The 27,387-nt window shown below is 39.7% G+C and overlaps 1 pseudogene; it reads left to right on the forward strand.

Annotated features, from left to right (window-relative positions):
* The first annotated feature begins 481 nt into the window (after positions 1-481).
* Positions 482-10,050, forward strand: LOC108304822 (annotated as a pseudogene).
* The last annotated feature ends 17,337 nt before the right edge of the window (positions 10,051-27,387 follow it).

The raw sequence follows: 27,387 nt of genomic DNA on the forward strand, positions 1-27,387 counted from the left end.
ATTGCACTCCAGCCCAAGCGACAGTGTGAGACTCCATCTCAAAAAAAAAAAAAATGTATTCCCTGTGCAGAGATAATCACTATTAGTGCTCCCCATCTTTTTCTCTTAAAAAAAATGAGATCACACTCATCTCCTGCCTTGTAAACTATTAACACACTGAGATCATTTTCCCATGTGGCTAACTTTTTTCCTATATCAGGTTTGAAGCAGGATTTAATTCCAGGGGGATCTCTCCCCCTGTCTGACTACACCTTTGGCCTTCTCTACATCACATCATGCTCAGTCTTTTTTCTCCTTTTCTCAACTTCCTGTTTTTTCCTTTGTCTCATCATCTAACTGCTGTGTGTTGTAGTTAATTTGACCTGAGAGAAAGTGAGCTGGGATTACTGACTGATCAGGGCTTCGTTGGGCACAAAGCCTCAGTGGCACTGGGATTCTGGCCTGACCCTTTGCATTTCCAGACACAGTTTTAGTTGAAACCATGGTCATATGGGAAGTGGTTCTGTACATACACTCTGGAACAAATGCTTCAGCCTGATTGCAGCTTTTCCATTTACCATGCACTTCAGTGTCCTCATCTGCTCTCATATAGTTGCTGTGAATGACAACCACGTTGATGCCCAGAAGGCACTTGAAACTGGACCCAGCACATGGAAACCACCCAGAAAATAATGTCAGCTATTGTTTTTTATTTAGATTGAGATTTAAAGTTGATTATTATTTCTTAACACCACTCAAACGAATCTCCTGTGTTCCTTCCTCACTGACATTCTGAGTTCAGATGCCTTGTCCACATAACAGCCTCAAAACTGCTCCTATCTACACAATTTTATGCCTCTGATTCACTCTTCACACTGTAGCTAGAGTGAGTGTTCTGAAATACAGATCTAATCCAGAACTTCCTCTGGCCGAAACCCTTCAGTGGTGCCCTGTTGTTCTCAGGGAAAAGTCCAATTTCTTTTGCTTGATGGAGGAAACCCTTCAAAATTTGGCACCTGCCCTGCTCTCCAGCCTCATCTCTTGCCATTCTTCCAATTCCCCTTAAGTCGTGCAATTCTGCACATTTCCTCAAAATGACCATGCGTTTTCTTTCCTATCAGGGCCTTGGTTCTATTCTTTCCTTTGGAACATGCTGCTATTCTTTCTCCCAGGACTCATGATTGGCTAACTCCTACCCATTTTTCAAGATGCAGTGGAAGCTCTCTAGAAGGCTCCAAGAATCTTCCCCTGCCCCTGCCAAACCTGGGTTAAGTGCCCACCCAAGTGCTCCATAGCATCCTGTGCTTACCTCTACCACGCACATACTGCATTCTGTAGTGACAGCCTTGTCTGTTTTCCCCAATAATCTGCAAACTTCTTAAGGGAAAAAGATAATTATCTTCTATTCTTAGTATCTGGTATAGCAGCTGGGCCATGATCACTGATATGAATTGAGTTCATGTCTCATGTCTCAGAAACAGGGTTTTAAAAAAATCTTTCCAGAAGTTTTATCTCAATTGTTACATGTTAACTTTTGATAGTTTCAGTCTCAAAGCGTGGATTTTTGTTGACCTTGTCTCCATAGTTGACACTACTGTACTTCTTTTCTTCTCCTTCATTTCTACATTCAGAACCTTCCATTCTTTCACTTTTTTCCCTATTTTCCTATACTAATTTCTCTACATCTGCATTGTTGTACTTTTTACCCTAGGCTGAGGTTAGTGAATTGCTCCAGGATCTGCTTTCCCTCGGGATTATGAGCAACTCAAGGGTAGAGGACATTATTTTCTCAGCCTCCTCTCTTCTATAGTTCCTTGATATAAAGGATTTTGGCAAGTAACAGTCTACTTAAATCCAAAGCTTTGAAGCAGGAGGTAAAAGAAACATTAATGTAGTAGTGACACTGACAGTTTTGTAGGAGAAATCTTATATAGAAAAGGCCTTGAGTGAAACTGACAGAGGAAACTTTCTTTCCATTTATCCTTTTGTTTTGATTTTGAAAGCTGGTAAGTACTGTATTACATGTGCCCTTTTGTAGACTGAGAACATAGAAAGGCACTATGTCTAGGGTCCAGGTAAAGCACAACTCTGTAATGGATGCTTAATACATATTTTTATGTGTTACATGAGGATGATGAGGATTGGTTCTGCAGGACTGTTCCAGTTCTAGATTACTCTTTTGTAAAATGAGTATAGTAATACTGTCTACCACATAAGGTTGTTTTGAAGATTAAATAAGATAATTCTTATAAAGCACTTGACAAGTGTCTGGCACATAGTTAGCATTAAAAAATATAGCTATTATTACTCTGTGGTAGTCATTTTATATGCAGTGTCTTATTTTATTCACATATTAACTCAAGGAGTTTCTACCCAATTATTTTTTCATTCACAGATGTTGCATAACTTTTTTTTATTGTACTTTAGGTTTTGAGGTACTTGTGCAGATCATGCAGGATCGTTGTATAGGTATGTATATACATGGCAATGTGGTTTGCTGCCTCCATTCCCCCATCACCTATATCTGGTATTTCTCCCCATGTTATCCCTCCCCACCCCCTGCTGTCCCTCCCCTAGCCCCCACCAACTGACCGCAGTGTGTGATGCTCCCCTCCCTGTGTCCACTTCTTTAAGCTCATGTAGCTATAAATCGGCAGAGTTTCAATTCAATTTTGTTTGACGTGAAAGTCCACACCCTTCTGGAAGGGCAGTGGGGCCAAGCCTGGCATTGTTTTGAACATGATTCTCTGAATAAAATTGTTTGAATTTGTCTTTGTGACTCCTTGTCTCTACATATATTTGACATTTATAATCTACAAACCCATATAGCAGAAACTGATGTTGTGTTAGGCATCTGATTTTACCTATCTGGAGCAAGTTTTTGCAATATCAACATTTTGATATTCTGGGCTGAATAATTCTTTGTTGTGTGGGCTGTTTTATGCATTGTAAGAGTCTTAGCAACATTCCTAACCTCAACTAACCAGATATCATTAGCATTTTCTCTCTCCTGGGTGGTCAACTAACAATGTCTCTAGACATTCCCAAATGTCTCCTGGGGATCAAAATTACCACTGGTTGAAAACTGCTGACCTGGGGTATAAATCTATGTTCATTGTGCTATTTGTCCCTGGTATATTTATATTTAAGGAGAGACAAATATCAACAGAAACAACCCTAAATGCAGCTATTTCCAGCTCTCATCAGGTTCTTTAAGCTCAGACATTTGCCACTGATGCCAACTTGGACTCTCAGGTCGTGCTGCCTTTTAAGTCACTAAGAAACCTTGCCTTACTCATGCTGTATTTGTTTGCTAGGGCTGCCATAACAAAATGCCACAGACTGGGTGGCTTAAACAACATAAATTTATTTCTTTACCATTCCAGGGGCTGGAAGTCCAAGATTAAGATACCAGTGGGGTTGGTTTTCTCTGAGGTCTCTCTCCTTGGCTTGCAGATGGCTGCCCTCTTGCTGCTTCTTCACGTGGTTATCCCTCTGTGCACACATGGCCTTGGTGTCCTTTGTGTATCCAAATTCCCCTTATAAGAAAGCCAGTCATAGTGGATCGGGGCCCACCATAATGACTTTATTTTTAACTTAATCTTTCTTTACAGACCCTATTTGCAACTATGATTCATTATGAGGAACTGGAGGTTAGGGCTTCAACTCAACTGGGAGGAAGCACATAGTCCATAAGGCACCCCTACCCACTTAATTCATCTGCGCTTGTACCCACACTTCTTTTTTCCATTCTTAGAGAATAACCATATCTCCTCTTAATGGCCCAAACCAAATCCTCCTCTAAGCGTCTGGTCTTCAGTTTCTTTTGAGAACTTGTTCCAGAAGTTACCTCCTACTACTCCCACACACCATTTTCTCCCCATGGCTTAGTTCTCTCCCTCATCACTAGCTTTTTCTTCTTGGTCTATTAACATGCTCAAGTGTCTTCCTGTGTTGCCCTGTGACATTTGCAATTCTCTCTCCTTGTCACAACTGTATTTCTTTTTAAAAAAAATTTAAATTTTAAAATTTTTCCATAAGTTATTGGGGTACAGGTGGTATTTGGTTACATAAATAAGTTCTTTGGTGATGATTTGTGAGATTTTGGTGCACACATCACCTGAGCAGTATACACTGCACCATATTTGTGGTCTTTTATCCCTTGACCCTCTCCGACTCTTCCTCCCAAGTTCCCAAAGTCCACTGTATCATACTTATGCCTTTGCGTCCTCATAGCTTAGCTCCTATATATCAGTGAGAACATATGATTTTGATTTTTCATTCCTGAGTTACTTCACTTAGACTAATCGTCTCCAGTCTCATCCAGGTCACGCAAATGCTGTTAATTCATTCCTTTTATGGCTGCATGTTATTTCATCATATATATACCAATTGTATTGCTTTGTAAAGAAATTATTTCTTAAATAAATTTAAGAAACTTTATTTCCATCTTTTCGCTTTCCTTTCTTTTTTCCCTTCTTTTCAATTTTTGTCTCTACTTCTACCATACTTCTGAAATTGCTCTTATTAGGGTCACCAAACAAATTTTTTATGACTAAATTCAATGGCAATATTCTGGTATCTTTATTTTATTTGATCCCTGTGCTATATTAATGAAGTTGAATATTATTAACCATTTAATTTACATCTGTCTGTATGTTTCTCTATCATCTATCATCTTTTTATATCAGTAATACATAGTTTAAGATCAAATGGTTCAAGGCCTATAATGAAAATGAGGCCAGGTATACAGGCTCACCTTGTAATCCCAGCACTTTGGGAGGCCAAGGCAGAGGCATCCCTTAAGTTCTGGAGTTTGAGACCAGCCTGAGCAACATAAAGAGACCTCATCTCTACTAAAATTTAAAAAAGATTAACTGGGCAGAGTGGTGTACACTTATCATCTTAGCTACATGGGGGCTGCAGCGGGAGGACAGTAAAGGCTGCAGTGAGCCCTGATCATGCCACTATAATCCACGCTGGGTGACAGAGCAAGACTCCATCTCAAACAACAGCAGTAACAACAAAAGCCTAAAAAAGAAAGGAGTAGTCTTCATATCACCCTTCTTTATGTACAAGCTTCTTTTGATTGAAATTAATACTTTTTTACTTTTATGTATTTCATTAGTTTTTACATGTATGTTTTAAAAGAACAAGCTTATTCAAATATTTCTTGATTTGTCCATTTTAAATACCATTTAATGCTGCTTTGTTATAAAGGTGGGAATTTGGTTTCTTATACCCTATCATCATCCCACACAAAATTTATCCTAATATGTTAATATTATAATTGTCAATTAAGTTTGTATTTATTTCTTACTTTATTATAAGTATGTGAATATTTCTCAAAATTGGGCTATTTAATTTCCTGTGACTATCTTTCCTTTCTTGGGAAATTTCTTGTTTTTATCAGTGTTATTAATTGCATTTATTTTGCTTTGTTTTCTATATGTCTTCTGGTTTTTTTTATCCAAAAAATCCATGTACTCAAACATAAGTTTTATTATTTTTTCCTTAGGAAAAAAATTCTTACAGGAACCTTATGTACTTTTGCTCCATTATAGACCCTCTTATGGCCTAATACCCAGATGTCATATTAGCCGTTCTTTAATATTATCGTAGGAATTACTTTAACTTATCTCCTGTGTTCTATCCCCTCTTCCCTGGGTCCTATATTTTTCTCTTTCTTGGACTACTACTTCATTTTGTTGGAGCACATTTTCCAGAAAGTTTCTGAGAAGGAGTGCATCAGAGATATTTCACTTATTTATGGTGGATAGATAATTTGGCTGGATATAAAATTCTATGCTGTAAATAACTTCTCCAAAAAATTTTAAAGCATTACAGTATTTCTTTTGTGAATGCTAATGGCATTCTGATCTTGGATTATTTCAGTGTGACATATATTCTCCAAGACATCTTGGAACCTACCCCCTCCATGCTCCTCAGTCCCTCTCTCTCTCTTGTGTTCTCTCTCTCCCCATTTCCCTCTTTCCCCTATTCTGTTCTTAGATCTCTAAACCTCCTATTCTGTCTTTATTCTCAGCTGATGACCTTGCTTCCTATGTCCCTGAGAAAATTGAATAAATTTTTGAAAGTGGCTTTACTCCATCACTCTATTGCTTTAACTAAACTCTGCATCTGTTCCTTTCTTTTATGATTCACATTATGCATATGTTTTACTTTTTGTAATTTTCTCACAGTTCTTGGTATTCCAGTCCATCTTTTCATTCTTTTTTTCTCTTGCTTTTCAGTTTTGAAAGTTTCTATTGACATTTTTAAATCCTCCAATTCTATTTAGTCCATTGATGAGCCTATTTGAGGCATTCCTCATTTCTGCAACAGTGATTTTAATTTCTAGCATTTTCTTTTGATTCTTTGAGTTTTTATCTCTGCTTAAATGTTTTATCTATTCTTGCACATTGTCCACTTTTTTCATTACAGCCCTTAGCATATCAATCAGAGTTGTTTTAAATTGCCGGTCTGATAATTCCAAAATCTCTGCAATGTCTGAATTTGGTTCTGTTTCTTCAAATTGCCTTTTCTGTCTTTTAGTATGCCTTGTAATTTTTGGCTGAAATATGGACATGATATACTGGGTAAAATAAACTGAGGTAAATCAGAATTTAGTGTGAAGTTTTGTTTATCTGGATAGAAGTTAGGGTGTATTTACTGTCAGATATAGCTATAGGAGTCATAGGTAAAATGTCTTCTGGTGTCCTTTTTTTTTCTTTCTTGTGTCTTTGGGTTTCCATAGAAAGTTAAACTTAAGTAAGGTCTGAAATGGACAAGTTCTTTCAGTTGCTATTTCCCTGTTACTATCCAGGTGCCTTATTGATGTGGTGATGAGTTTGCAGGGGTGGAGGGAGAATTGTTTGACAGTCCTATGAGTAAGTCTCAGTCCTTCAGTGAGCCTGTGTCCAAAGGCTGCAATCTTCACAAATGCTTTTCAGTCTTTTCTCTCCCTTAAGAGATACAGGAAAGATGGGGTGAGTTGGATATTTCCATTCTCTCAAGTCATTTAGGCTCTGGTAAAATAGTTTTCCTTGAGATAAATCCTTATTAAGGAGAACAGAATGTTCTTAGCCTGTTTCTGAAGAATTACTTTTTCCTTCTCATTGTCAGAAGTACATGAGGATTCTTCTCTGATCTTCACTCTGAGAACCTGATAGGGCTCCTAGAAGTAAACCGCACAAATGTGTGGGGGCCCCTTAAGAAGAGACCCCTTTGGAGTTAACTTTCCAGCTTATTTATGCTTAGGTTCCCATATTTAATCAATTACTGTTTAAGTTTTCCTATCATTTTACTGGCTCCAGTGGTGGTTCTGCTACTGGTTGCTCCAGTAAATTGTGATTCTCTGTATCTGCCTGTCTGTCTCTTTAACTTTGGGGATAGCAGTTTGCCCTGTGAGCTCAGTTCTATGAAAGATCTAAAAAGAATTGTTAATTTCCAGTTTATTTAACTTTTATCTTGTTGCGAGTACAGGAGTGATGACTTCCAAGCTCTTTATATGCTGGATCAGAAATAAGGAGTCCCTGTATCACATACTCTACCTTCTCTTCTGCTTCTGCAAATGGCCTCTGTCCCTGCATGAGAATAGCTCCTCCTCTTATGCACTAGGTCTCATACCCTTAACTTCCCCAAAATGCCACACAAGCAACTGTCCCTTCTTTTTTCCACATCATAATGTTCCCTCTATCTCATCAGTCATTCCCATCAACATTAAAAAATATTATAATAGTTTCTATCTTAATAAAACAACAAACAAATAAACAACAACAAAAACATACCCTCACTTGACCACATATCCTAATCCAGCCACCACCCCATGAATGTCTTCTCCTTTACCACAAAATTCTCCAGAAGAATTAGCCACTCTCACTGCCTCCAATCTCTCCTCCTCCAGGCTTTTATTGCCCTCACACTCTGGAAGCCGCCTTTGTCAAGAGCAGTGGTGACTTCTGTGCTGTCGAATTCAATGCTCCGTTCTCATTCTTCATCTTACCTGACCTATCTACAGTATTTGGCAAATGTTGATCTACATTTTCCTTGAAACGCTGTCCTCATTTTGCCTCTCAGAGTTCACACTTGCTTCGTTTTCCTCCTAATTCATCTTTGCCTATTTTTTCTGATTTGAACTTTTCTCCTTACATTCCTGACCTTTAAATTTTGGAGCGGCCCAGGGCTTCGTCCTCAGATGCCTTCTTTATACTCATTCTTTCATGGCCTTATCAGGTCTTGTAGTCTTAAATATCCATTTTTACGCTGTCATCCCTGTGTCAGAGATTAGATAGTTGCTCAGGGAACTAGTTTCTCTTTGTCCGGGAATCATAACTGGACTGCATTTCCTAGCCTTCAGTGCATTTCTTTTGATTGAATTCTAGGCAAAGAAATGTGAGAAGTGTCATCTACCTTTCCAGGCCTAGCCATAAACATCTCCTACTCCTACTCTTCAATCCTTTCTTCCAACTGCTGGATGTATGCAGAGGACTCCATGATGGAGCCACAAATGGGAGATGCATGGGTCCCCGAATAATCTGGTGACGGATTACCCACCAGTCAGGAATATTAATTTGCACTTTGTGATGAGCCACTGTGATTTGGGAATATGGCCTTAACTAACACAGAAATTTGTTTTTGAAGTGGATGTTGTAATAGAAATCTAAAATACTTGACAGTCTGTATTGGTTGGGTGTCAGGAAGCAAGGAAGCTAATGTCAGAGGCAGAAATGGTTTCTGTGTAATGAAGTTGAAAATATCTGGTTAAAACATTTTCTTTTCTTTCTTTTCCTTTCCTTTCTTTTCCTTTCCTTTCCTTTCCTTCCTTCCTTCCTTCCTTTCTTTCTTTCTTTCTTTCTTTCTTTCTTTCTTTCTTTCTTTCTTTCTTTCTTTCTTTCTTTCTTTCTTTCTTTCTTTCTTTCTTTCTTTCTTCCTTCCTTCCTTTCTTTCTTTCTTTCTTTCTTTCCTTTCTTGAGCGATTCATGTTTATTTAAGGAACACCAGAGATCGGTGTTTCTGGAAGGGAGTATGCAGTGAGAACAATAGGATGAAAAGGCAGAGAGGTATGGAGGGGTTAAAACTTTTTTCTGAAATAACTTGGGAGGCACACTTGTTGCTAGTAAACTTGTGCCTCTAGGGAAGGAGTCAGTAAAAGTATATAGTAGTGGATGTTGGTTGTTATTGGCTATGTTTGGTAAGGTCTAAAAGAAAAAGATGAGCTAGACGTTCTTCGACTGGAGGCACCACGGTTTCCTGCTTCAGCAGTGCTTGGACAGAACCGGCGCTCGTCCCCCGCTCGGCCGGCCGCCCACGGCCAGCCCCCAGTCACCTCCACACCGCGCCCTCGGACCGCCTCTCCAGCACCGCCGCCCTGACGACCGCATCACCTTCGCAGGTGCGCCAGAACTACCACTGGGACTCAGAGGCCGCCCTCAACCGCCAGCTCAACCTGGAGCTCTAGGCCTCCTGTGTTTACCTGTCCATGTCTTACTACTTTGACGGCGATGATGTGGCCTTGAAGAACTTTGCCAAGTACTTTCTTCACCAGTCTCATGAGGAGAGGGAACATGCCGAGAAACTGATGAAGCTGCAGAACCAACGAGGTGGCCACATCTTCCTTCAGGATATCAAGAAATCAGACCATGATGACTGGGGGGGCCGGCTGAATGCGATGGAGCGGGCATTACATTTGGAAAAAAATTTGCATCAGTCACTACTGGAATTGCGCAAACTAGCCACTGACAAAAATGACCCCCATTTGTGTGACTTCATTGAGACACATTACCTGAATGAGCAGGTGAAATCCATCAAAGAATTGGGTGATCACGTGACCAACTTGCGCAAGACGGGAGCACCCCAATCTGGCTTGGCAGAATATCTCTTTGACAAGCACAGCCTGGGAGACAGTGATAATGAAAGCTAAGGCTTAGGCTAATTTCCCCATAGCCTCGGGGTGACTTCCCTGGTCACCAAGGCAGTGCATGCATATTGGGGTTTCCTTTACCTTTTCTATAAGTTGTACCAAAATATCCACTTAAGTTCTTTGTACCATTCCTTCAAATAAAAAAATTTGAAAAAAAAAAAAAAAAAAAAAAAAAAAAGATGAGCTTTAGAAAGAATCAGAAAAATCAGGTGGTATATAAGCAGAATGAAAGGCATAGAAAGAATACAGAAATTCAACTGGAAGAACCAACTGTTTCTAAATCTCAAAAGGTAAGAGAGAAAACTAAACAAGACTTTGAGGGGCAAAGACTTATTATGATTGAGCCTCGATGCAAAGATTAAGAATACAACTTTCCTCTCCAAGCCTATTATCCCAGCTGGTTTTGTTAGAGTGGGTAGCTAGGCAGACCTGAACAGGACAGGGGAAGCTCCACCATACCCCAGGGATGTCAGGCGACCATCAGGTGATAGTCAAGTGGTTGTTAAACTGTCTCTAATTGACCACACCTGGCGCCAGGGAAGGGCAGTCTCTCAATAGATTAAAAAAACACCTGAAACTGGTGATCAGCAGCTTCCCAGTAAGATCTCTGGAGCTGGGCAAGCAGGCTGAAGCATGTGCACTGGGAGGGAAGATGGCATAATTTAACTGGCATATGGTCTTCCTCCAGGAACACTCAACAGGTAAGGGAAAAAAGCTTCAAATGGGCATGCACACAAATTCAGTAAACACTCTGTGCATGTGACCCCTCCCAGGTGCTGGCAGGCCACTGTGCATGTGGATACCCTGCCCCAAGGGAAAAATCAAGGGAGGAGAAACAGAAGCCCCAGAACCATATCAATGTATGAAACCCCAAACCAAGGGCCAAACAGAGCACTTGGATCTCTCAAGTTGCCCACTTGGCCCTCTTCCAAGTGTGCTTTATTTCCTTTTGTTCCTGCTCTACAAGTTGCCTTGGTCTCTCACTCTGCCTTATGCCTCTCAGCTGAATTCTTTCCTCTGAGGAGGAAAATATGGAGTTGCTGCAGACCCATATGGATTTGCTGCTGGTAGCAGTTTCAAGTTGATTTCTGTTTGCTTAAGAGGAGAAGCATGGGGCAAGGAAGCCAAGTTATAGGTTATCAGAATGAGAATTATATTCAGGAAAGAACATGTGGTTAGTAACTGACAAGGGCACTTGTCAGAGACTTTCAGTATATAGACATGCAGTCTTCTAAGATATGAGGAAGTTTTACTGCCAAGGAACTGTAAGCCTAGACTAAAAAGCCTGTGATTATTCAAGTTTTAACACTTGGGACCTCAAAATTGCATCAGCAGGAAGTGTGCTGAGAAAGTTGAGTAGCTCCAAAGAAGGATTTACTCCACAGCAGACATGTTGGGTGTTGCTACAGAGAACAATGGACAAGAGAGTTCTTCCCAGAGAGCATAATCAGAGCATGATCAAGGAATTTGCTAATCTCATTGTGTTTGGCCAGTAGTATCTCAGCGAATGCAACATTTCTTCTATTTTTCCCCCTTTTGACTGGGAGGTTTAATTGGGGTTATCTTGTTCCCTATTCTTCCAGTAAATATTGACTGTGGGTGAGGGGAAGGCCACTTAATTTTTTCTTTTCCTTTTTATTTTATAGACAGATATATTTTAAGGAGTCACATCCAGATCTAAGGGTAAGGGCAACACACACTGGAAGTATCTGGATTTGAGTTGGATCCAGGGACTATATGAGACTTGAGGTTGCATCTCTCTGGGACAAGGTGTGTCTGTGTGTTTTATATATAGAAGGAAGTGAAACAGGTATTTGGCTATCAGGAGTGTTGTCTGTAGCAGAGACCAGAAATTGTTCACCAAACCTGTGTTCTCTTCTTCCTGAGCACATGGCTAGACCACCTATCTCAGTCTTTCTTGCAATGAGATGTGGTTATGCAAATGAAAGTGGCTTGCATCTTTTCTTGATTGGGCCCATAATCATCTTCTCTCATATGATTATCTACCCTTTACCCTAAGGTAGCCCTCCCCAAAGGTAGGACACTTATATAAGTCCCCTATCTTATGACTGAATGCAGAGGACTCAGAGAGCAGAGCCATATGTGGAAGAAGCCTGGACCATTGAATAACCACAAGGAAGGCCATCCACCAACTAGGATTATACATTTGTTTTGATTTCATGAGTGAGAAACAATGTTCTATTTTGTGACGCCACTGAGAGTTTGGGATTTATCTCTTACAGCAGCCATCATTACTTTGACTAATACCACTCTCCAAGTGATGGATACAGACCAGTCCTTTCCCTGAAACCCAGCCTCGTGTTATCCAGTCCCTTTTGGACATCTCCAAAAGATGTCAAATAGAGATAGCTCTACATTAACACTTTTCAAAAATGTTATTCAAGATCTGTTCTGCCCACGGTCCTCTACATTGTACATGTCAGTTCTGTTAGTTGTTCAGACCAAAAAACTTAGAGTCGTTCTTGATTGTTCTTTTTCTCTCACACTCTACATCTAATCTGTATACAAATACTATCAGGTTTACTTTCAACATATGCCTAGAATCCAGCTACTTCTCACTATCTTTACTGTCTCTATTGGGTGCACAGTACTGTGCTTTTTCATGTGAATTATCTCAGTGGCCTCCTAATAGGTATCTGCTTTGACTCCTGCTACCCTAGCCTATTCTCAATACTGCAGGAAGAGTATATTTTTAAAAAACATGTGTCGGACTATGCAGGTTCTTTGCTCAAAAACCTATAAAACTACCTGACCCACTTAGAGTAAAATTCAAAGTCCGGAGGTGCTGCTGGATCTGCCCTCTCTGTACTCTGACCTCACCTCTTCTCACTGCTCCCACTCATCCTATTCTGACCACATTGGCTACTGTGCTGCACATCAGACATGCCAAGAACACTTCCACCTCAGGGACTTTACACTTTCTGTCTTGCTGCCTAATATCTCTTTATAGCCGTAAAGCTCATTCTCAAATTTCCTTCAGATCTGCAATCTTAAGCCATCTTATGAATAAGTTCAGTACATAGTAGGCCTTCAATAAATATCTGTGGAATAAATGACTAAACAGGTGATACATTTTATCTTTTTGGAAATTTTTAGGATCTCTTCTGATATAAGAAAATTTTACAATGCTGTACTTCAACATAATTATCCTTTATCGTCTGTGCTGGGCACTTGTTGGACTCTCTTAGTTGGAAACACATGTCTTTCAATATTGAAAATTTTCTTGCATTATTTCCTTGATGTAATCTCTCTTGTGTTTCCTTAATTCTCTATGTCTGGAGTGTTTTACATTTTTGTTTGCTTTTCCACTCTCTAGGAAACTTTTTACTTTATCCTTGAATCCCATCTATTAAATACATTTTAAAATTTCTGAGATCATGCATACTATTTCCAATTAACATTTCTGACTTATTTTTCTTCTTTTGAAATGCATATTGTTTGTACATCATGAGTACAGTATCTTCTTTTATCTTTTGAAGATATTAATTAGATCTTTTAGAAGTTTTTTGCATTGCCACTGTTTCCTCCAAGATCTCTTTAAAAAAAATTGGTTTGGACTTTTTTTCACATTAGGTGCTTTCCTTGAATGTGTGATATCCATTCACTGCACATTCCAATTATGGAAAAGTGTTTGGAAGTGGTTGGGAGTTCTTGTGGGTGGCAGAGTTTCAATGAAGGCTAGTAAGATATGACTTGGCATTTTATTGGTGTATCTCCAATGATAGGTGTGTATAACTATTTTCTCTTATTTAGTTCAGTTTCCCCAGACAGGAAGCATCTTCCACCTCCTGCTTGAGATGTGGGAGATACATTTTTGAGAGTGGAGGTAAGCAGAGATCCCAGCATTTGGGGAGCCAGGGAGGAGTGGAAGGTGTGAATCTCACTGCTCAATATGAGTTCCACCTACCCATCCTCTTTTCACTGAGATTTTTTGCTCCTACTCTTATTTGGACCTGCTGTCCCTCAGACAAAAATCTTGCTCAACTTCTCCAGAGGTTAAAAATTCAATCTTCAGCTGTAATGGGGCAAGGCAATCGCCAGCTGGGAGCAGGGGGGAATCAATCAGTCTCTTCCTCCTCCTCTTCCTCCTTCCTCTTCTTTCTTCTTCCTCTTCGTCTTTCTTCTTCATCTTTTTTTACAAACAGGGTTTTACTTCGTCACTTAGGCTACAGTGCAGTGGTATGATCACAGCTCACTGTAACCTCAAACTCCTGGGCTCATGTGATCCCCCTGCTAGTCTCCCAAGTAGGTAGGATGCTACCACACCCAGCTAATTTTTAGATTTTTTTTGTAGACATAGGGTTCTCTCTATATTGTCCAGGTTGATCTCAAATTCCTGGTCTCAAGTGATCCTCCTCCTTCGGCCTCTCCAAGTGCTGGGATTACAGGCGTAAGCCACTGTGGCTGGCCATTTTTACTCTTCTTTATACAAACTTTCAAACTATCATTCCATTTTCAGCCTGATCGTACTTGGAGCTTTGAAGGTACTTGCTCTCCAGTTCCTAAGCATGCTATAAAAGTAGAATGTTTTCTGTATTCTTCCACCCTGTCCTGAACTTTTTGTAAACATGTGTTTTGATTTCCTCCAGTTTGCCAAGTTAGTGACACTTGCCCATCTCCTTACCGATTTCCAAAATTTTGTTGACATATCTAATCTGCCAGTATCGCCTATTCTATTCTCTCTGCATTTATAACTTAAAATATTTTTATGATGCTTTTTGTTCTTGAGAAGAAAGAGGTAAATATATAGATTTAATTTGCTTTTTTTCCCCCCGCCCACAAACCCATTCTTTCTGAAACTCTCAGCCTCCCTGGCTTCTACAGCGCTCACCTGTTTCTCTTCCTGTTGCTCTGTTTCTCTGCTCTGTTTTTCATGGGCGGCTCTTATGTTTCTTTCCCCTTCAACAAAGCTTGTTCTCAGCCCTCAGGTTTTACTGCTACTCTTATGAAACACATTTGGATAAAGTTTCTCCCATATTGCCTCATGGTTTTAATAAGTCCCGTAGGCTAATAATACACACATCTGTGTCTCCTGACCTGATCTCATCCCTTAGCTCCAGATTCTAAATACTAGTTCTGGACATATCCACTAAGCATCTTCCCATAAACATCTTTACAAATGAAATGTGCATAAGACAGAATAGTCACCGAAGTCACAAACCTGGGAGTCATCTTAATCTTCTACCTGTTTTTCTTTACCTCATAGATCCAGGTAGTCATTAAATACTGCCAGTTTTTCCCTCTCCCGTATTGTCTTGAATCCATTGCCCCCTTTGTCTCCATGATGATCGCTCTCATAAATGCCTTTCTGCTCTGCTGCTGCAGCTTCCTAACTGCCACAAGCTTCTGCCTTTTCCCTCTTAAATTCATCCTCTACTCAGGTACCATAGCGACCTGCACATAGCATAAATCTCATCCTATAGCTCCCCTGCCGAAACCCCTTCATCTGCTCCCCTGCTTGGAATAAAATCTATGTTGCTTGGCATGGCATACAAGGTCTTCCATGACCTGGCCCTGGCTTGTCTCTCTTGCTTCATCTCACTTTACTCCTAGCCTCATATGTGCACTCTTGTAGTGCAAAACTGCCTGTTCCTGTCTCCCCTTAGATTTCTTGCTTCTGTGCCTTTGCTCCTATGATTTTCTGTGCCTTTGCTCCTATGATTTTCTGTGCCTTTGCTCCTATGATTTCCTCTGCCTTCTTTCTTCTTTTCAACCTGACTAATTCTTACTTATCTTTGAAGATTCAGCTAATAATATATCTTCTACCACAGGAATCAGCTCTAATTTCTCTAGTTCTGTGAGGTACCCCTTCTCCGCGCTCCTGTATTTGCATGTGTGCATACCACCATTCCAGCATGTTGTGTATATCTATATCATCAAGCAAATACACACGTGTGTGTGTGTGTGTTAGTGACTGTAATGGTTAATACTGGTGTCTACTTCACTGGATTTAAGGATACAAAGTATTGATCCTGGGTGTGTCTGTAAGGGTATTGCCAAAGGAGATGAACATTTGAGTCAGTGGGCTGGGAAAGGCAGACCCACCCTTAACCTGGGTGGGCACCATCTAATCAGCTGCCAGGAAGGCTAGAATATAAGCAGGCAGAAAAATGTGAAAATAGACATGGGCCTAGCCTCCCGGCCTACATCTTTCTCCCTATGCTGAATGCTTCTTGCCCTAGAACATTGGACTCCAAGCTCTTCAATTTTGGAAGACTTTTGTTGTACCTCAGCCTACAGACAGCCTCTTGTGGGACCTTGTGATCATGTGAGTTAATACTTAGTAGTCTCCCCTTTGTATATGTGTGTGTGTGTGTATATATATATATATATACATCCATTAGTTTTGTTCCTCTAGAGAAGATTAATATAGCTAAATACATATGTGTGTGTTTGCTTAGTGATTGTGTGTGTGTGTGTGTGTGTGTAGTGACCTTGGTAGATTGTAAGCTTCCCCCAGAGAAGGAATTCTCCCGTATTCTTGGTGCCTGTAGTATATTTGGGATTCAGTAATTGGAGGATTGAAAGCAAATCTGCTTATAAATTACTTCTTGGTGGTTTGGAAAACAGTTAAGAGCTGAGAACCCAGCAGGAAGTTCTGGCATATGGTGACAATGGGAGCAGATTTTGAGACAAAAGTGATTATTTTGCCTCAGTTTCTCTCACTACTTTGCATGTTTCACATGGCGTGTGTTTGGGAAGGATGTATCCTGATCTGGGGGTATTGTATGGCAGGAAAGAGAGAAAGCCAGGAACAATTTTCATCCTCAGCCAATGCAAAGAAAGGCTAGCTGTGACTTGGGTCATTGCCATGGGTTAAAGCAGACTATTTTATACAGTCAAGTGGTATAGAAGAGGGTTGGTGAAGGGTGAATCCTATAAGTGCCTGGCAAATAGGACTGAACTGGTGGAGGGGCGGGAAGGATTGAAATAAATGAAAAGTGACATCTACTTTCACCTTTCTCACATACCAATGTTCTCTTGGTCCAATCCCAAATGTCTCTGGGTCAGGTCCAGTTTGCAGATAGCAGTGAACATCCTAATGTTGCATGTAGGCACTTCAAGACAAGCTCTCATAAATAGCTCCCATGCCCTGGAAGGCGTGCAAAATACATATCAGTGATGACTGCAGAGATGCTTGCTAAAAAGCAAACAGTACATTAGTGGCCTTCTGAGTTCTTGTGCAAATGGGGTGTGAAATTGTGGCTTGATGCTCCAAAGCTATACCTTTTTGTCTCCCTGATGATGATTAAGAGAAACCTGGCTTGATTTGATTGGGAGGGTGTGTGTGTGTGTGTGTGTGTGTGGAGGGGGGCCAGATGGGCAGTGAAAGAAGAATGGCTGGTGAAGGGGAAGGGAGGAATGAGCACACCCCTTTGAATTGAGTGCTTCATTTGACCTTCAGGAAATTGGAATAGAAATCACATGATTTAACGTTTGCCTGGAAATTAACTGCCTCTGTTTGTTCCAGACCCTGGGATTGATGAAAGAGCCAGGGGATTCTGACTATAGAATTATAATAAAGGGAAATGTCTCAAGCAATTATTAAATATTTAAAGAACCATCTCAACACTACCTTGTCAGATGGAATGAATGAAATTGAAATGATTTTTAAACATTATTTCCAATGACATGGATAGAAATTCAGGGATAAAACTGGCTCTGTGCTGTAAAGAAAATATTTTCAGTTTGTTTTTGTCACACTGGTGTTTCTGCATCTCCTTTCATCCCAAGTGTTAATTAATGAATAGTATGCTCAGGAGGTGGATCAAATGAGAAATCCAGAAGAAAAAGACATGGTCAGGAGTTTTTTTTTTTTTTTTTTTTTTTTTTTTGCAGTGTTATTAAGCAAAGGGGTACAGAATACAAGGAGACATTCATCCCCAGTGCAGTTGGGATATACTCTATTCATAAATGGAAGAGATTTGTTTACAATTTATTTTCTTGTCTAGACTGGACAATGTGAGATGGATAGGTGGTAAAATAATATTATTTATCAGAGATACCATAGAGGTTTTTCCACACTAGATAGATGATAAATATTGTGGATTATCTACCTAACCCTCATTTTCCCTTTCTTTTTGCCCAAAACCCTGATTTTAATTCAAGGACCACCTCTGGCAGAGACTTCTTTGCAGCTACTTCTACCCAATTATTAATTTTATTTACTCACACAAGTGTAATTTGATTGTGGTAAATAAAAGTGCCCAGCTGTATTTCTCAGCTTCTCTTGTAGATGGGAGTGTTCATGTGACATAATGCTAGCAAATGAGATAAAAGATTAAATTATAATTTGGGACTCTAGAAAAACTCTTAAAATAGGAGTAGGGTCATTTAACTTGCTTATTTTTTCCTTCCCTTTTCCTTCTTGCATGAATTGTGAACATGATGGCTAGGCTGCCCCAGATATCTTGTGATAGATGATCAGGGAAAGGCCAGGAGAATTGTAAGCATTGCTCTTGGCCATTGCATATTTAAGCTTTTAGTCCTGAATTTCTTCTGGACTTCTGATTGTATAGGTCACTATTCTTTGGGTAATATGGTTACACTAAACTAAACCCAGCTCCAGTCTGTTAGATATACCATCTATCAGAGCACCGGTCTGTAGTTCTAGCTTATTTGCAAACCAGATTGGTCTAAGTAATAAGAAATCCCATTCTGTTGAGAATTATTGGCGTAGGGGTGAGCATGTGTTGGCAGCTGATAAAGTTGTGACCAGTGAAGTGTGAGTGAAAGATGCTTTTCCTCAGAGGAAAAGGCTTCTCCAGTCTTTTAAGAAAATGCAGAGGAGAAGAAATGGTGTTGTCTGTTGAACATTGTATAGGTCAGAGTATGATATTAGGAACCATGGTAGCCATTTTACAACTATGAGGGCCATTAGCTTGGGGATGAAACTGACACCATAGTGGGTATTTAGAAAGAACAAGTCCTTGATGACATCACTGAGCTGCCATATCAAAGAGTTCTGGAGGTTGCCCAATTTAGGGCTTCTGGCTTTGAGAAGTAATTTTTCTTTTTCTTTTTTGGTTTAGATGAGAGGTTGGCAAACTTTTTCTGTTAAGGGCCTTATGGCAAATACTTTAGGATTTGTAAGCCAACTCTGCCATTATAGCTGAAAGCATCTGAGGAAAAAACACAGGTAAATGAGCATGGCTGTGTTTCAATAAACTTTATTTAGAAAAACAGGCAATGGAGAGTATTTGGTTCTTGGGTGGTAGTTTGCTGATTCCTGGCTGTAGACAGTTGACTTGAGATTTTTTCCTTCTTAATTAATCTACATCTTAACTGATATAGAGTTACAGGTTGGAATATGTAAAATCCAAGACTTCTTCCAATTCAGAGACTTGTTCAAAGACATAAGAAAGGACCAGAGGCCAGGTGTGGTGGTTTACACCTGTAATCCCAGCACTTTGAGAGGCTGAGGTGAGCTCATCCCCTGAGTCTGGGAGTACAAGACCAGCCTGAGCAACATAGCAAAAACCCATCTGTACAAAGAATACAAAAATTGGTTGGGCATGGTGGCATGTACCTATAATCCCGGGTACTTGGGAGGCTGCATTGGGAGGATCAATTGAGCCCAGTAGTTAGAGGCTACAGTGAGTCGTGATTGCACCACTGCACTCCAACCTGGGTGACAGAAGCAGATCTATCTCTAAAAAATAAAAAGACATGACCAGAAAAGACAAAAGCAAGTTAAGGGTAGATATGATAAAAGGTACCCATAGAAGGGCTAGAAGTAAAACAATTTATATCTGCCTTAGGTGAATAGAAAAGAAAAAAAATCTTGTCACTAGGAAAAGTCTTCCAGAAGAAGATGATGCGATCATCTAGGATATAGCTGCATTTCAAAAAATAAAAAATTTGCATGATTTATTTGACATATAAATAAAAATTTGAAATATATATAATAAAAGTGCTTCATATCATGCAATCTGGACATTAATCTTGTGACATAGATGTAAATATATACTTAAAAAATTCAATCACACTACACATACTGATTTATTGCTTGTCATTTCCACCTCAATCATAGATTCTGAAAAATGTATAAGAGTTGTAAATATACAGCAGAATCATCATTTTGAAGTTTTCTTAGTAGCCCATTATATGACGGTAGTGGTTTTTTGAACTGACCTCTTATTTTCTTTGGTTTTGATTGCCCTGAAACACAACAATCCTGAAATAATCTCTTTCTTATTAGGAAATTCTGTCCTATTCCTTCCCTAAACACTTCTTATTTCAGATGATAATATCAAGCAGCTGGTCAAGGCCAATTTAAAAATGTTTCAGTTTAGGAATCAGAGACATCTTCTATTCTGCTTTGGGTAAAATCTTAATGTGGTCATTTGTCCACATGTGAAACCCATGAGTCTTCAGGGGTTTCAGTGATGGTTTTGCTATTTTGTTTAATCTTGTGGCCATACACATCAATATTGTGCACAGTCCTTCAGTTATAAGGTAGGGGCTGGCTATTGATGATAAGCAGAATGGTATGGGCTCTGGACATTTTTTCCTGCCTCCCATCTTTACTATCTGCCCCTGCATCTGAAGATAGAATAATTTAAGGAGCAATTCAGCTTTTACTGTTTTAGTCTGGAATTTTCTAGCAATTTGTGTCTGTTAGTTAGTAAGTACTCATGCTCACTGGGCCAGATGGAACAGAAAAACTGTGTCCTTTATCATTGGATGATATAGTCATATTGTCGTTTATCTACATCATTAGAAAGGAGTAGTGGTGTAAATAATCTGAACAGCTTTTATATTTAGCTTTATAATGGGATCTAAGATCCAGAGAAAGAAAGAAACTTGCCTAATGAGGCATGATTAGATAGAGGTGAAGCAGAAGGAGGAGCCAAGTATTTCTGGGACTCTTCACTGTACACAGGTAGTTCAGAACATACCAGACGCAAGTCTCTTACCACGCTAAGTGTTCATTGAATGTCAAAGTGTTGGAGGTGGGGTGGGAAGTGGAGAGAATAAGCACAGAGCAGCAGATGTGGTGCACAAAGAAGGAAGGTTCTGAAAAAATCCCAGCAATAGCAAATCAAACATTAAAATATTTTGTGGGTAAACATTTATTGACATGAAAAGATGTCTACCATATATAAATTGAAAAATTGAGGCAACAAGATAATATGTGGACCATGACCCCATTTTCATTGACAAATTAACCTCACATAGGCATGTCTATCATCTATTTATCAATCAATCATCTATCACCTATAAATTTGCTATCTGTCTGTCACTGATTTATCAAGTTATAATTTAAGGTGTTACCAGTGGTTATTTTGGGGTATTGGAAACTCGGTTATTTTTTTATTTCCTTCTTACTTATCAGCAGTATTTCTAATTCTTTTATAAATGACATATGTAGTCTTTTTGATAAGAAAAAAGTATTATAATTAAAGGAAAAGGCATTTATAGTTAAATTTATAGGTCTTGTTTTGAAAGTGTATCTGTGTCACTAAGACTGATGAGGAGCATTTTCAAAATTCTTTTGAGTGAAGAATATTTCTTTTGTGAGAATAACTTTCCCATGGGCTCTTTTGCTGTCTGTGGTTCATCGTGCTGTCTTCATGGTCCTTACTATCCTTCATAGCTCCTGAGGGCAGAGTCTATGTCTTACTCAATTGTCTGATGTTCAATGGCTTTTTTCTTTTTTTTTGGTTTTGAATGATTGAATAAATAAGAAACTTTGAATAACACCATTTTAATACCACTGAAGCTGAAATTAATCACAGAAGGGATATCAATGAAAGGGCAACAAATGGAACAAGAAGTGTAATTCTTAATTTTGGGAGGCGGAGGAGGAAAGCAAGAGGCAAGATCAGCAATGTGACCTTTCCCTTCCAGATCACATGTGAAGAGAAAGTAATCCCCAATCTAGCTGAGGATCATTACATATAATTCTGTTTCGGATGCTTTGTGACTTATGCTGAGAATACAGAGTTGGAAATGCAGTTGTGAGTTTGGTGCCTTCTGGGAGGGCTAGTGACTGTAGGTGGACAAGAGGGAGGGGAGGGATCTTCTAGAGAAATGGCAAAATGAAGGTTTCGAGAAAATTGTTCAAGGGACCATAAAGGACACTTTAAAAAATGATTTCTCATGGGCCCCATGTGAGAAAAAGGTATCTGTTAGAATTCAAGAGAGTCACCAACTCAAGGCTGGGTTAGATGCAAAGGGAACATAGGGAATCAGAGAGAAAGGCCTTCCTCTGCCATTAGAAGCATGACATGGGGCTGAGAACTAAAAGAACCCTGAAATATCAATGTAAGCCAGTGGAAGGGTGAGCTTCTGCCTTCCTACAATCTATTCCCTGAATAGCAAGTATTGCTGCTACCAGTAACCATCTGATAAGCCCATGTGACATTTAAAACAAAGTCGAATCTCCTTCCCTTGGCCTCCCTGCAAGGCTTTGTATGATGTGACCCTACTACACCTCCTGCCCCTTTTTGCTCCTTAAGTGTCTGCTTCACGGACCTTCTTTCTGTTTCAAGAACTGGCCAACCGTTTCCCTCCTTGGGGCATTGCACTAGCTGTTCCCTCTGCTTGGAAACCACTGCCCTGGATTTTGGCTTGCTTGCCTCTTCCTGGTCTTTCAAGTCACAGCTGGATGTCACCTCCTCAGCGAGGATTTTCTCCATCATCCAGATTAAAATATATCATCAGCTACTTTCTGTTATATCACCCTCTTTCTTTTCAACAAAGCATTTATCATTAATGGCATTTAAAACATTTTCCTTTTTAAAAAAATCTGTGTTCTGCTAGAATATAAAGCCCATGAGAAAAGAGAGACACAGCCTGCTGTAACATTTAGACTAGTCTCCAGCATTCAATAATATTTGTAGGATGAATGAGCAAATATACCCCGAGAACTCCATATCTTTTTATCAGCATTTCAGGAAGAGTTCTGTATCCTCTTAGGCTGATAAGGTATCTTTCTGTTTTACTTCCAGAGTATTCTCTCTCTTTGAATGTAGTATCCTGCTAAGTTGTAAACTTTTTCAACATAGGCACAATGTCTTTTTCATTTTGCAACCTCAGTGCTCTCTTATGTGCCAGACACTATTTACTGAGTGAATGAAGAATGAATGAATACCTGCTGCAGACATGGTAAATCCTTAGGCATAGCCTCTGTAGGAGAAAATCTGGTTTTATTGGGCAGGGAGGGAAAGGGGGAAGGGCATTCAACATGACACAAAAATTTTGTTTGAGGTCTCTCTTGGATCATATTTAAGAAAATAAATGGCAGGGCATGGTGGTTCACACCTGTAATCTCAGTACTTTGGAGGACTAGGCAGGCAGATCATCTGCGGTTGGGAGTTCTGGCCAACATAGTGAAACCCCATCTCTACTAAAAATACAAAAATTAGCCAGGTGTGGCGGCACACACATGTAATCCTAGCTACCCAGGAGGCTGAGCAGGAGAATTGCTTGAGCCCAGGAAGCAGAGGTTGCAGTGAGCTGAAATTGCACCATTGCACTCCAGCCTGGGTGACTTTTGTCTATTAAAAAAAAAAAAAAAGACCGAAACAAAATAAGACCAAAAGGATTGTGAGCTGCGTTGACAAAGAGAGAAAGTAATCAAGGTAACTTCTAAGATTAGAAATCTGGAATGTTGATTTTAGAAGCCTCTGTGCTTAACCTACCTGCCAGTCTCCAACTGTTATTAAATATGAAGGCCATCTTCCTATTCTGCCATCTTGGAGATCTGATTAAACATAAAATTCTTGACCAAGAGAGAAAGAAAGAATATGGAACCTCAAGAGATCTCAAAATGGATATATTTGGAATAGGAGAAGGATAATAATTAGAAAATACTCCACTGGGTGACATAGTATTCTCTTCTACCTCTGCACTCCAGTGGATTCCTGAAGTTTTAAGATTTAGCTGCCATTGAGCATATTAATGGCCCAGGGAAGCTGGCAGTTCATTTATTTTACGATAACTTTTTAATTTCACTAGGTAATTGCCACAGAATGAAATTCCTGCTATTTGATTTCTATGAAGGGTTAAGGGATTTGGGGACTTATTAACACGGCAGAGAGGAAGATATCTCACATGCTGTGCCCTCTTCCAGATAACTGGTCCTCTTCTCTTAGACCTAAGACCAGACCTTTCTGCTTCATCAGATATTTATTAGCAAACTATTTATTAAAATCTGCTCTATGGGACAACAGTTCCACGAGATGCTCCAGGAACAAAGGATTCTCTAAAATTAGTTTGGGAAATGCCACTTACTCTCCGTGTCTTCTTGGAGATTTACAATTTACATTAGCATAGGAAAGGCTCTGAGAAGACCTACAGCAAAAAAAATTCTGCTAATTTGACTGCAGCTTTGTGTGTGTGTGTGCGTGCACATGCTACTCACACCCATGAGAAAATCACATGGTAGAGAAAATATTATGGATACTGGACTGAGACACACCTGGGTTTGAATCTACTATTTGCCATTCACTTCTGTGTGACTCAGGATAACGGATGTAATCTCCCTGAGTTCCTATTTGTTTTTGAAAATTGGGTATCAAACTTTGCCCAAGAAGTTTGTTGTGATTATTAAATGAGGTTGGGTATATTTTAGTGTCTGACTTAGAGCACTGAATATAAGTACTAAATAGTACTGGTGACCAGCATGTGAACAATTGTATAGACGATATCATGGTAAGTATGTGTGGGATACGGAACAGATTAAAATATTATACCTTAAACGAAAGATACTCACTATGTATCAGGTGTTTACAAAATATTTATAGACCTCTGAGCTCACCTTGTGCCAGGAACCTGGGATACAACATTGCAGAATCTCATGGAGCTCGCTGGCTTGCTCTGGGTGGTATTTGTGTTTGCATGGCCTATTGCCTGCTAGAACTCAGCCTCATCCCTAGGAGTTGTCATCTTGACTTTTAAGAAATACATATATATATATATATATATATATATTTTTTTTTTTTGGCTGGGTGCGGTAGTTTACACCTGTAATCCCCACACTTTGGGAGGCTGAGGCAGGTGGATGACCAGGTCAGGAGTTCGAGACCAGCCTGGCCAATATGGTGAAACCCTGTCTCTACTAAAAATACAAAAATTAGTCATGCGTAGTGGCACATGCCTGTAATCCCAGCTACTTGGGAAGCTGAGGCAGAAGAATCTTTTGAATCCGGAGTTAGAGGTTGCAGTGAGACAAGACTATGCCACTGCACTCCAGCCTAGGTGACAGAGCAAGACTCCATCTCAAAAAAAAAAAAAAAAGAAAGAAATAACTTTGTTTCTCAACATATCTCTTCAGGTGTAAGTTCCTGAGGGAGATATTTTGCTGCTGGAGTGTCTCTCCAAGCAATCCTGCAAGCTGAATGCATAAAAATTAAGGAAAGTCTCATGGGTGACAGTCAGGTGCTTAGGAACTTGGTTGGGGAGAGGAACTGAATGGCAGTGAGGACACTGCTTTTACAGCATCAAGGAAACTGTAAAACAAACTTTGGCTTCCTCTTCCATCAGGGAAAAAGAGAAGCGCCCTTCCTAAATTTTGGAGAGAGCATTTATAATGATAGTCTTAAAGGATAATGTTTAGGAATGCTTAGTTACTATTTGAAAAATGATTTCAGGATATAAGAATTACAAGTATTATGGAAATAATAGTTAAATGTCTTTCCTTGTACATTTTCCTCAGATTTGTTTGAATGCGTCATTTGCATCTACGTGGAGAGTAATGGCAAATGTTCAGAATCATCAATAAAATACTTGAAACATTTTCAAGTTTTTCGAATGAATTGGAAGATGGAAAATGTATTTTTAATGAAACCTCTTTAGTTTCTTTATGCATATGTTTTATAAAAAAGGGACATTTTATGAATCATTTGGAACAGAGAGAATGCTTTCCTGAGTCCCAGGCATATAGGAATCAGGAGCTCCTATCTGCAGCAAAATCTTTGAAGGCAAAAAGTTTTCACTCAGACTTAAGGGGCCTTGCAGGTAAAAGAAAGAAAATGTCAGCTCTGTGACTGCAGAGGGACAATTTCCTATCTGGAGAAGTGACCTTGAAATGCCGTTCAAAGTGCCTGTGAGGGATGCATGGCTCATTTTGGCTGGAGAACATGTGTGCTTGGAAATGAACTGCCCTCTTGGGTTAAGCTTACATTCTAGTAGAGGGACACTGATGCATTTTAATAGTATAGCGCACACTAGGGTTAGTTGATAAAAAAGAACAGCTGTTGCTAAGCTGCTTTTCCATCTTTTAAGAAAATTTCAACTTTATTTTAGATGCAGGGGGCACATGGGCGGGTTTGTTACATGAGGATATTGAGTGATGCTGAGGTTTGGAGTACAGATACTGTCACTCAAGTAGTGAACACAGTACCCAAATGTAGGCTTTTTTAAAAATTAAATTTATTTATTATACTTTAAGTTCTGGGTATATGTGCAGAATGTGCAGATTTGTTACATAGGTAAATGCGTGCTGTGGTGGTTTGTTGCATCCATCTCCCCATTATCTATGTTAGGTATTTCTCCTAATGCTATCCCTCCCCAATCCCTCCAACACCCTGCTATCCCTCCCTTAGCCCCTGACCCCCGGACAGGCCCCAATGTGTGATGTTCCCCTCTCTATGTCCATGTGTTCTCATTGTTCATCAACCACTTATGAGTGAGAACACGTGGTGTTTGGTTTTCTGTTCTTGTGTCAGTTCGCCAAGAATGATGGTTTCCAGGTTCATCCATGTCCCTACAAAGGACATGAACTCATCGATTTTTATGGTTGCATAGCATTCCATGGTGTATATGTGCCGTATTTTCTTTTTCTAGTCTATTATTGATGGGCATTTGGGTTGGTTCCAAGTCTTTGCTATTGTAAACAGTGCCTCAGTAAACATATGTGTGCATGTGTCTTTATAACAGAATGATTTATAATCCTTTGGGTATATACCCAGGAATGGGATTGCTGGGTCAAATAGCATTTCTATTTCTAAATCCTTGAGGAATCAACATACTGTCTTCCACAATGCTACTAATTTACACTCCTACCAACAATATAAAAGCATTCCTATTTCTCCACATCCTCTCCAGCATCTGTTGTCTTCTGATTTTTTAATGATCGCCATTCTAACTGGCATGAGATGGTATCTCAATGTGGTTTTGATTTGCATTGTTTTTTTTTTTTTTTGAGACAGAGTCTTGGTTTGTTGCTGAGGCTGGAGTGCAGTGCAGTAGTGTGATCTTGGCTCACTGCAACCTCCGCCTCCTGGGTTCAAGCAATTCTCCTGCCTCAGCCTCCTGAGTAGCTGAGATTACAGGTATGAGCCACCAAACCCAGCTAAATTTTTGTATTTTTAGTAGAGACACAGTTTTACCATGCTGGCCAGGCTGGTCTGGAGCACTCCTGACCTCAAGTGATCCGCCTGCCTAGGCCTCCCAAAGTGCTGGGATTACAGGCATGAGCTGCTGCACCCAGCCCAATATGTAGTTTTTCACCCACT

Source organism: Cebus imitator, unplaced genomic scaffold (assembly GCF_001604975.1).
Source record: "Cebus imitator isolate Cc_AM_T3 unplaced genomic scaffold, Cebus_imitator-1.0 Scaffold58, whole genome shotgun sequence".
In the NCBI taxonomy this organism is placed as follows: Eukaryota; Metazoa; Chordata; class Mammalia; order Primates; family Cebidae; genus Cebus; species Cebus imitator.